This window comes from Meleagris gallopavo, chromosome 1 (assembly GCF_905368555.1).
Source record: "Meleagris gallopavo chromosome 1, MGAL_WU_HG_1.1, whole genome shotgun sequence".
Classification (NCBI taxonomy): domain Eukaryota; kingdom Metazoa; phylum Chordata; class Aves; order Galliformes; family Phasianidae; genus Meleagris; species Meleagris gallopavo.
The window spans coordinates 118890194-118899270 of record NC_139404.1 but is presented as its reverse complement, the minus strand read 5'-3'; positions in this window follow the sequence as shown (position 1 = coordinate 118899270).

The following is a 9077-nucleotide window of genomic DNA, read 5'->3' as shown; positions in this document are numbered from 1 at the left end:
TATTTGTGTGCTGAGTATTTCTTGCGTCGTGGACCTGCGGTTCAGGTGCAGTTGCATCTGGCAAGATTCTTGTGATCTGCTTTTGAGAACCAGAGCTTTGAGGAGATCTGGCTGAGGTGAGGTGACTACAAAATTTAGACTGCCTTAACTGATTTAGTAAACCAAAGAAAGGCATTTGGGACTTATCTGTCAGTTACAGCTTTGTTGAAGTTATCTGAAAAAGATTTCCACAAAAGAATAGGAGTTGGATAAAACTGTTAAGAAATTCCTTTAAATTGGTGCATTTTTAGTAGAGTAGGCCTTATTCACACAGTGGCATCAGTTTCTGTTTTGCTCCCTTTTCAAAGTCTAAAACAGAGCAGGAGGGTAATCTGTTCACTTGAAACACCAATAATTCATCTTCTGTCCTTTTTTGTTTGCTTTGAAAACAAAGATCTTTCCAGTAGGTATGGCAGTGACTGATAGCCTCTCTGTCCCAGGTCATCCTCTGCTCTTGGGTGTCAATGCAGGTATGAGGCAAGGTGTGGAGTTGGGTCTGGAATCTAACCAACAGCAGCAACGGTGCTGTGAAATGGGTCTGAAGCCCATGCAGGAGATGGGGCCAGGCACAGCTAGAGAGTATGACCAGTGGGTGAGGGAAGCCTGTGGGACAAGGCAGGGTCAGGAACAGGGACAGGGCAGATGTATATTCACAGGGAACAGTAAAGCCTCATGTTGCCCCCAGAGCATATACAGAAACACTCTCCTAAACGTGTTCACTTCAGCAGCCACAGCTTGTCCCTTAGAACAGCATAATAGAACCATTTTTCAAGAAGAAAGTTTTCAAGAACTGCATAACTGCGGCACTACGTGTACTACAGGGACCATATCTCCCTCTACAGTTTGTAGGGAGCTGGATTGGGTAGGACTCTCCACTGGTAAATCCTTGAGTATTGACCAACCAGGTGGCTTCTGCCAAATGTTTCTCCCAATGCTAAAATGTTCCAACGCCCATTGTTTTCAACATGGTTTTTACAACCCATCGCATCATTCAATTTTACCAGAAGCTGTTGCATGATAGGGGATGTGATACATCCATTCAATGCCATGATCTTTGACCCAAGTGTTTTCAAGAGAATTTTTGAAATGATCTAACGCAATTCTTTCTGGAGTGCCATGTCAACATAGGACTTGTTTTTGAGGTCAAATACAGTGTTTTGGGTGATAGCATGGAGTACAGAATATGTTTCAAGGCACCCCAGTTGTTGCCTCCACCATGATAAGTACGCAATGCTTATCATCATTGCAAGGTGATATAATCAACTTGCCATGCCTCCTCATATTTATATTTTTATTATTGCCCTTCCCCCCAGAGAGGTTTCATCCTCTTGGCTTATTTAATTGTGGCACAAATTTCACAATCCAGTAGATTGTTTTGATCATCCTGATCTTTATCAGGTGATTCTGATACCACCACCAGTTCATCGCTATTAATCAGCTGAAACAGTTCTTCCAGTTCACAGTCCGTTTTATCTAGTCTTTCTGTTACTTTTGAGATGGTTGAAATGTAAGTGTGAGATGGAGGTAACTTTGTTCAAAGTTCTGAGGCATAATGATCAGTTCAAATGCTAGGGGTCTTTGTTTCTCCTCGTATCTTTCAAACATTGCTGCTAGTGAACCAGTGTACTTTTCTGGTGCTGTTCTTGTGAGTTTCCACCATACACTTGACATACTCCTAACACTCTCAGGATCCCAGTCTTGATGTAGATTGTTAGGAACATTCATGGGGTCATATAACATCTACACCACGGCTATTTCCCCCAAATACTGAATAATCTTTTCAATAGTAGTCCATTTTTTCATCTCAGGCTCCAGATAATCTTTTCCTTTACAGTTAACACTTGTTCCCAGAGGGTGGTTAACTCCATCCAGACATCTACTAATGCCTCTGTCAACAGCTGAGTCTTTAGCAATGCTTCCTAGTTGGCGAGCTTCGTTACCATCTAGAAACCGGCTATTGGCACCAGCATCCCAGCACCGAAGTAACAAGGTGACAAAGCGCCCATCCAAGCACCATGCAGACTCCTTTCCTGAAGCTTGGATTTCAGTAATTTTCAGAGGTTGATGAGTAGTGGTAACAGTGACCTCCTCCTCGCTCTCCCCTCTTTGTCTTTTAGATTTTTCTGCTGCCTTTCTCAATAATAGTGGTTTCGTGGAGAGCCTCTCACCTGGATCTTTCTCTATGTCCTCCACTGCTTCTTCTTCTTTCTGTTCTAGCCGCAATGACACTCATTTCCATTTCTGTCCTTCCACAAGTGCAACTGACAGAGATGCTGGTGCCACCTGTGTTTGATCAGGTTGTGCAGTTTTGGTGCTCTTTCTTTCTAGCTCAACTCAGACACTTCCCTTCTGGCTTGGGTCTCAGCTTAGAAACTCTCTCTCTCCAAAACAGTGTCATATAAAGCTTGGTAAGCCGAAACCAAGTCCCAAACAATTTGTGCCTTCTAAGATCTACCTAAGCTGCAACATCCCAGGTTTAAATACTTGCTTAGATTCTTGAGGCTCCACTGGTGTTCAAGAGTGAAATTCCATGACACCAGGGGACCCTATTCTACTTGCCACTAGGCACCTTCTGGCTCTGGGAATGGGGAAGACTTTCTCCAGATTCTATAAATAAAAGAACTAATACCGATGCCCATGATATTCTGAGAAGCACAATCAAGGCAACCATCACTGTTTGGATATGCCATGAATTTGCAGAGGGCCCAGACAGTTCAGGCATCACACGTTCTGTTGAATTATTAACATCCAAGTACCACCTAAGCATACTCCATAAATGCCTGAATATACCTTCACCTCTATAGCACATAATTGCTGCTTGGATGAAGAAAAAAAAAAAAAAAAGAAAGAAAGAAAAAAGAAAAAAAAAGAAAGGCAAGTTCTCAGGAAGGTGGTCTGATAGACAATTTTACAGATAATCTTAGATCACCTTCTAAAAACAGAGTATACCATCTCTGCCTCTGTGCTGATTGACACAGTGCCAAAAACAAAAAAACCTTTGCAGTGTCCAGAGTTGGTGAAACGCCCAGGGAGACCTACTACAACAAATCTTTCTATTCCCTCCATGAAGGTTACAGCCCTCTAACGAAGAGCTATGTCTCTCTAATTAATCTCTCTGTCATTAGCATTTGGTTAAAAGCTTCAGTTCAGTTTCCTGGGCGTCGCACCAAAAAATGTCAACATGAGATCTAATGACAGGAAGGCAACGGGACCACACTAGTCCACACCCCGAGGGGTGAGAAAGGGAGAAGGGAAATAACCAGCAGGAACAAGCTGAGGGACAAAAAAAAAAAACAACAACAACACCTCAGTTTACCAACTATAGTAGCGAAATACAAGTTAATTGAAATTGAAGCTAATAAATCAAATAAATGAGAGGGGGGGGAAGAGTTTCTAATACCTTATGCTGATACAACAGCCAGAGAGCAAGCAGAGATCCCGTAACCTCACAGCTCTTTTATCTTTTTTTTCCTCCCCCTGAAAGACAGAAATAATAAAACAAAATCTTCTGGGAGTGTCACGTCTTTTGGCAGTTGTAGTTCATTCTTCTCTTCCGAAAACAGAGCTGCTGCATTAACTAATTAATAATTCCATGATGCTATGAATGTAGAATACTGATGCAAAAATTGTAAAACCATGACAACTGAAAAGCAGCAGTGATGAAGTCTGATGTTCTGATGAAGAATCAATTGCATAAGAAACTGGATGTACCACACTGATATGATTCAAGATGGAGCTTGTAGATACTTGTCTTCTCCCTTGCTCTCAATGTGTCATGGTTTTATAGTTTTTGTGTCAGTGTTCCACATTCATAGCATTATGCCATGGTGGGAGTTGAAGAATTAATGTGGCAGCTCCATTTTCGGAAGAAAATAAACTATAGCTTCTAGGGGCCAGGAAAAGAGCCAGCATTACTGAAGACTTCATTTTTGTTATTTTCCGTCTTCTGTGGGGAGGGAAAAGGTGAAAGAGCAGGGAAGTCATGGGAGATCTCCTTTTGGCTCCTTGGCAGTCAATACAGCATCAGAGAATTGATATTGAAACTCTCATTTAATATTTCTATTAGCTTCAATCCCAATTAACTTGTATTTTACTGCTATAATTAGTAAACTAAGGTTTTTTTTTTCATTCTCGGAATGTTGCCACTGGGTTTTTTTTCCTCCTTTCTTTCCCTGCCCATCTTTCCTGGGTGTAGGACCCATGAGATGGTCCTGACCTGTCACCCTCCTGTCACTGTGAGATTTATACCTCACCGCTGACAAAATGTCAAAGAGAGAAAAGCTTTTAAGTCCTACTAAGATTAAAAAGAAACAAAAGAAGCGTTGACTAATCCTTCAGGTTCTCTCAGAATGCTTACAAGGAAATAAGGCAGTCTATAAACAGTTCTCTTATACATATGTAAATCTTACACGTTTTCTCACAGAAAAGCTATTAGCTGCATGAGAGAGATCACTCCAAAAATAATGCCTCCTATTTATTTCCATGGAAACTACAACAGATACAAAAACCACAACAACACTATTTGATTGAGCAAATTCTCAGCTACAAAACAATATTTTTCAACATAGTCACTACCATCACATGCATTTTCACCAGCAATGAACAAGAGCCAGCATACCACGCTCGTAACAATCTGCACCTGCAGAGGTGACCACTGCTGCTGTCACCACAGCCGAAATGCACCACTCATCGCCTGACTGTGCTCACATCCACAGGTTGGTATCCAGCAATGTTTAACAAGTCTTGATGAATTAAACGCCATTTTTCAGCACTGAGGAATTCTGTTACACACTGTGCTTTATAGAATCATAGAATCATAGAATGGCCTGGTTCAAAAAGGACCACAATGATCATCTAGTTTCAACCCCCCTGCTGTGTGCAGGGTTGCCAACCACCAGACCAGGCTGCCCAGAGCCACATCCAGCCTGGCCTTGAATGCCTCCAGGGATGGGGCATCCACAACCTCCTTGGGCAACCTGTTCCAGTGCGTCACCACCCTCTGAGTGAAAAACTTCCTCCTAATAGCTAACCTAAACCTCCCCTGTCTTAAAAAAAACACTCCCTCTTGTCCTATCAACCCTCATAAACAGCTGTCCCCCCTCCTGTTTATATACTGGAAGGCTGCAATCTCCTGGAGCTTTCTCTTCTCCAAGCTAAACAAGCCCAGTTCCCTCAACCTTTCCTCGTAGGAGAGGTGCTCCAGCCCTCTGATCAACTTAGTACCCTCCACTGGATCCACTCCAAAAGCTCCACATCCTTCTTGTGCTGGGGGCCCCAGGTCTGGACGCAGTATTCCAGATGAAGCCTCACAAGAGCTGAGTAGAGTGGGACTATCACCTCCCTCTCCCTGCTGGCCACCCCTTTTTTAATGCAGCCCAGAACACAGTTGGCCTTCTGGGATGCAAGCACACACTGCTGACTCATGTCCAGCTTCTTGTCCACCAGGACCCCCCAAGTCCTTCTCCACCCATGAAGACTGAGGCAGTGACAGAAATAGGGAGAGGAGACCCTGTAAATGTGGGGAAGGAACAGCTGAGGTTTAAACATTTCAAATAACCAAGCAGTTGAAAGTGATGGTTAGTTTTTGTGTTTGTTATTGTTTAAGTGACTGTGCATGCATTCATAATGGAATGCTTATTTCAAAGGGAAAAAGCCACTGATATTCTTTGCTTCTTCTCCTCTTTTCCAGGAAGTGAAGGCTTATTGGTCCTGACCGAACAAGTGGAATCACAAAAGAGCCATTCTGCAAGTACACAGAGAGGAAATGGCCACGTCCCTGAAAAAATGGATTTTGTGTCTTTGTGTAATAAAAGAAAGTGACTTGCCCCTACTCCAGTGGGACAGAACGTGGTATGTGTAGCCAGACAGCAGCCCCTTCAGTGACACTGGAAACATCATTTGTCCTTCCATTTTTTGTGTTTGATTATGATATTATGATTATTTGATTATGATATTGATATGATATTTGATTATGATATTATGATATTTGATTACGAGATAAAGCTGTACTTTGTATAAAAGCTTGTCTACACAAGAAAGCAACTTCTGATTTTTCATGTAGATGCTCATATTTTGCAGTAAAAATTTATTTGTGGAGTTTAAGATAATAGAGTTGGAACTTCATGGTGAATAGGGGTTGACTCTCATGGACAGCTCTGATCAAAGACCAATTAGGTATATTTTTATCTTGAGGCAGATCTGAAACTTTGTTTGTGTCAACATGCAAAAGTTAATTTCTTAAATTTTAGAGGTTGGGGCATATAATGTTTAAACAGTGGACTTCCTTCCTATAAAGTTTAGGGGAGAGGAGACACAAAAACCATTGTGTATAATGAATCACAGAATCACCAAAGTTGGAAAAGACCTACAAGATCATCCAGTCCAACCATCCACGCATCACCAATAGCTCTCACTAAACCATGTCCTTCATCACAACATCCAGACATTCCTTGAGCACCTCCAGGGTCGGTGACTCCAGCACTTCACTGGGCAGCCAATTCCAAGTTTTGTTGGTGGATCTTTTGGCTTAGATTTTGGTGTGGTTTTGTTGATCTATTTGGACAAGGGGTTGACGCACAAACCGTCATGTGTAATGGATGGGAGCTGCTTCTATCCAGTAAAAGAGAAACATCAGCATTGTCCAGGTGGTGGCACTATTGATCCCCATCTAAAAGGAGTTTTCGTGCAATGCCTTTCAAACATGAAACACTTCTTTGAGTTTGCGAAGTTCTACATTTCTACAGTATCTGTGTGCAGAGTTAAAAAGAGGGAAATAAATGTCTGGATTTTTTTCCCCATAGGTTTATTTAAATGGGTATAAAAATCAGCGTGGAGTCTCATGATTACATGAGCCTGGATAAATAGTGTATTACTAACTGTATAACTATGTAGCAGTAGCTGTACAACAGTAGATGAGAAAATTCTGACTTAGCCTAGCCAATTAAAAATACATACATGTTATTATTAATAGGCAAGAGGTTGATTTTAAAGAAAAATACAATATTCTTTAACTAGAAATGAGCTGAGTATTCGTATGACTTAACTATAGGCATGTGAATAAGATGTCTTTGTTAAATCTGACTGCCTCAGGCCCTTTTGTAGCTGTGGAGAGAATATAGCTGCAATTGGATGTCTGTTGTTTTTTACATTTCAAGTTATTTCTGTCATTTCCCAGACAAGAACCAGTGAAGGAGAATATGAAGACAGCGAGAACGTAATTTATGAGTATGAACCAGATTATGAATGTGTAAGTTAACTTTCTTTTGTTTGATTCACTTTGAAAAGTTGTCTTGGGGATGCATGTTTTAGGATAGACTGAAATAATATGTGATGTTTGCAGTTGGGATTTGTTGACTTTTTGTCAACAACATGTCAATGTCAATGACATTTAAACTATTTTAGTTAAATTAAAGGAAAACTTGAAACCTATTTGGTAACCTGAGACTTCAGACTTTCCAGTTGTCTACTGGAATTGTTAACTTTCACTTAATTATGGTATTTTCAATGAGACAGCAATCTGTTTCTTTGTACTCTGAGCTCTTCATAGAACTGGCATGGATATTTTTCAAATCTTAAGCTTTAATACAAAATGATTGATTGTGAGGAGCTCTCCAGTAATGAGAAAGATCTGACTTTTGCCCATGCCCAGCTTTTGTAGGTACCAGGCTTGCCAGAACTGTCCCAGAATCTTGGTAGTTTTGTTTTGGCAAGTTTTTTTCATATTGGCTACTGAAGCAGTAGCTGATAAATTTGAATATCACTGTACTGAAAATTAAGGCCATCCCTTATTCAGGTGAGCACTTACCTGACTCTCAAGTCAAAGTACTCCATAGGGTGAAAGAGATTCACGTGACTGGCAACACTTTAGAGAGGACAATTGTGAGTGACTTGTAACACTGCAGATGGAGAGAGAGGTCCCATTTGGAGTATGTGGCAAAGGACCTCAGGATCAACCCCAGGCCGATCCCTTGGGTTCTGGAATCGAGCATACAGGGAGTCCAAAGAGTGGACTTCATTGATTACACAATGAACTCAGATGGAAAACCTCAGTCATCCAGGAATCCTGGAGGTGATTATGGACATGCCTGATGGTAAGATGTTTGAAGCATCACTGGGAGAAGAGGTATGACATGCTAAAGATGCCCCACCATACGGTGAAAAAGAAATATACCCTGTTCACTGATGGATCATGTTGAGCTATGGGGAAGCATTGAAGATGGAAAGCTGCTGTATGGAGCCCTACAAGTTGTAGAGGGGTTGAAGGAAAAAGTGTATCAGGCCAATTTGCGTAGGTAAAGGTTGTCTAACTGGCCTTAGATATTGCCGAACGGGAGAGATAGCCAATGCTTTATACTGAATCATGAATGGTAACAAATGCCTATGGGAGGGATGATTACAGCAGTGGGAACAAAACAACTGGCAAAGTAAACCTATTTGGGCATCTGAACTGTGGAAAGACATTGCTGCTCAAATAAAGGATATGGTTGTAAAGGTGCGTCATGTAGATGCTCATATGCCTAAGAGTAGGGCTACTGAAGAACAACAAAATAACCAACAGGTAGATCGAGCTGCCAAAATTGAAGTGGGTCAAATAGATTTGGACTTGCAATACAAGGGTGAATTATTTCTAGCTCGGTGGGCCCATGAGACCTTGGGCTTTAAAGGAAGAGATGCAACATATATGTGGGCTAGAGACCTAGGAGTGAACTTAACTGTGGACACTATTTCACAAGTTATTCATGACTGTGAAACTTGTGCTGCAGTTAAACAAGCCAAGAGGATGAGACCTCTCTGGGGGGAAGGGTGCTGGCAAAAGTATGGGGCAGGTTGATTACACTTAGCATCATGAGTTCATGGCAAAGTGTTATGTGCTTACCATGGTGGAGGCAACCACTGGATCGCTTGAAACATATTCTGTACCCCATGCACCACCCAAAACACCATACTAGGTCTCAAGAAACAAGTCCCATGTTGACATGGCAGTCCAGAAAGAATTGAGTCATACAATGGGACTCATCTCAAAAATTCTCTTGTAAACA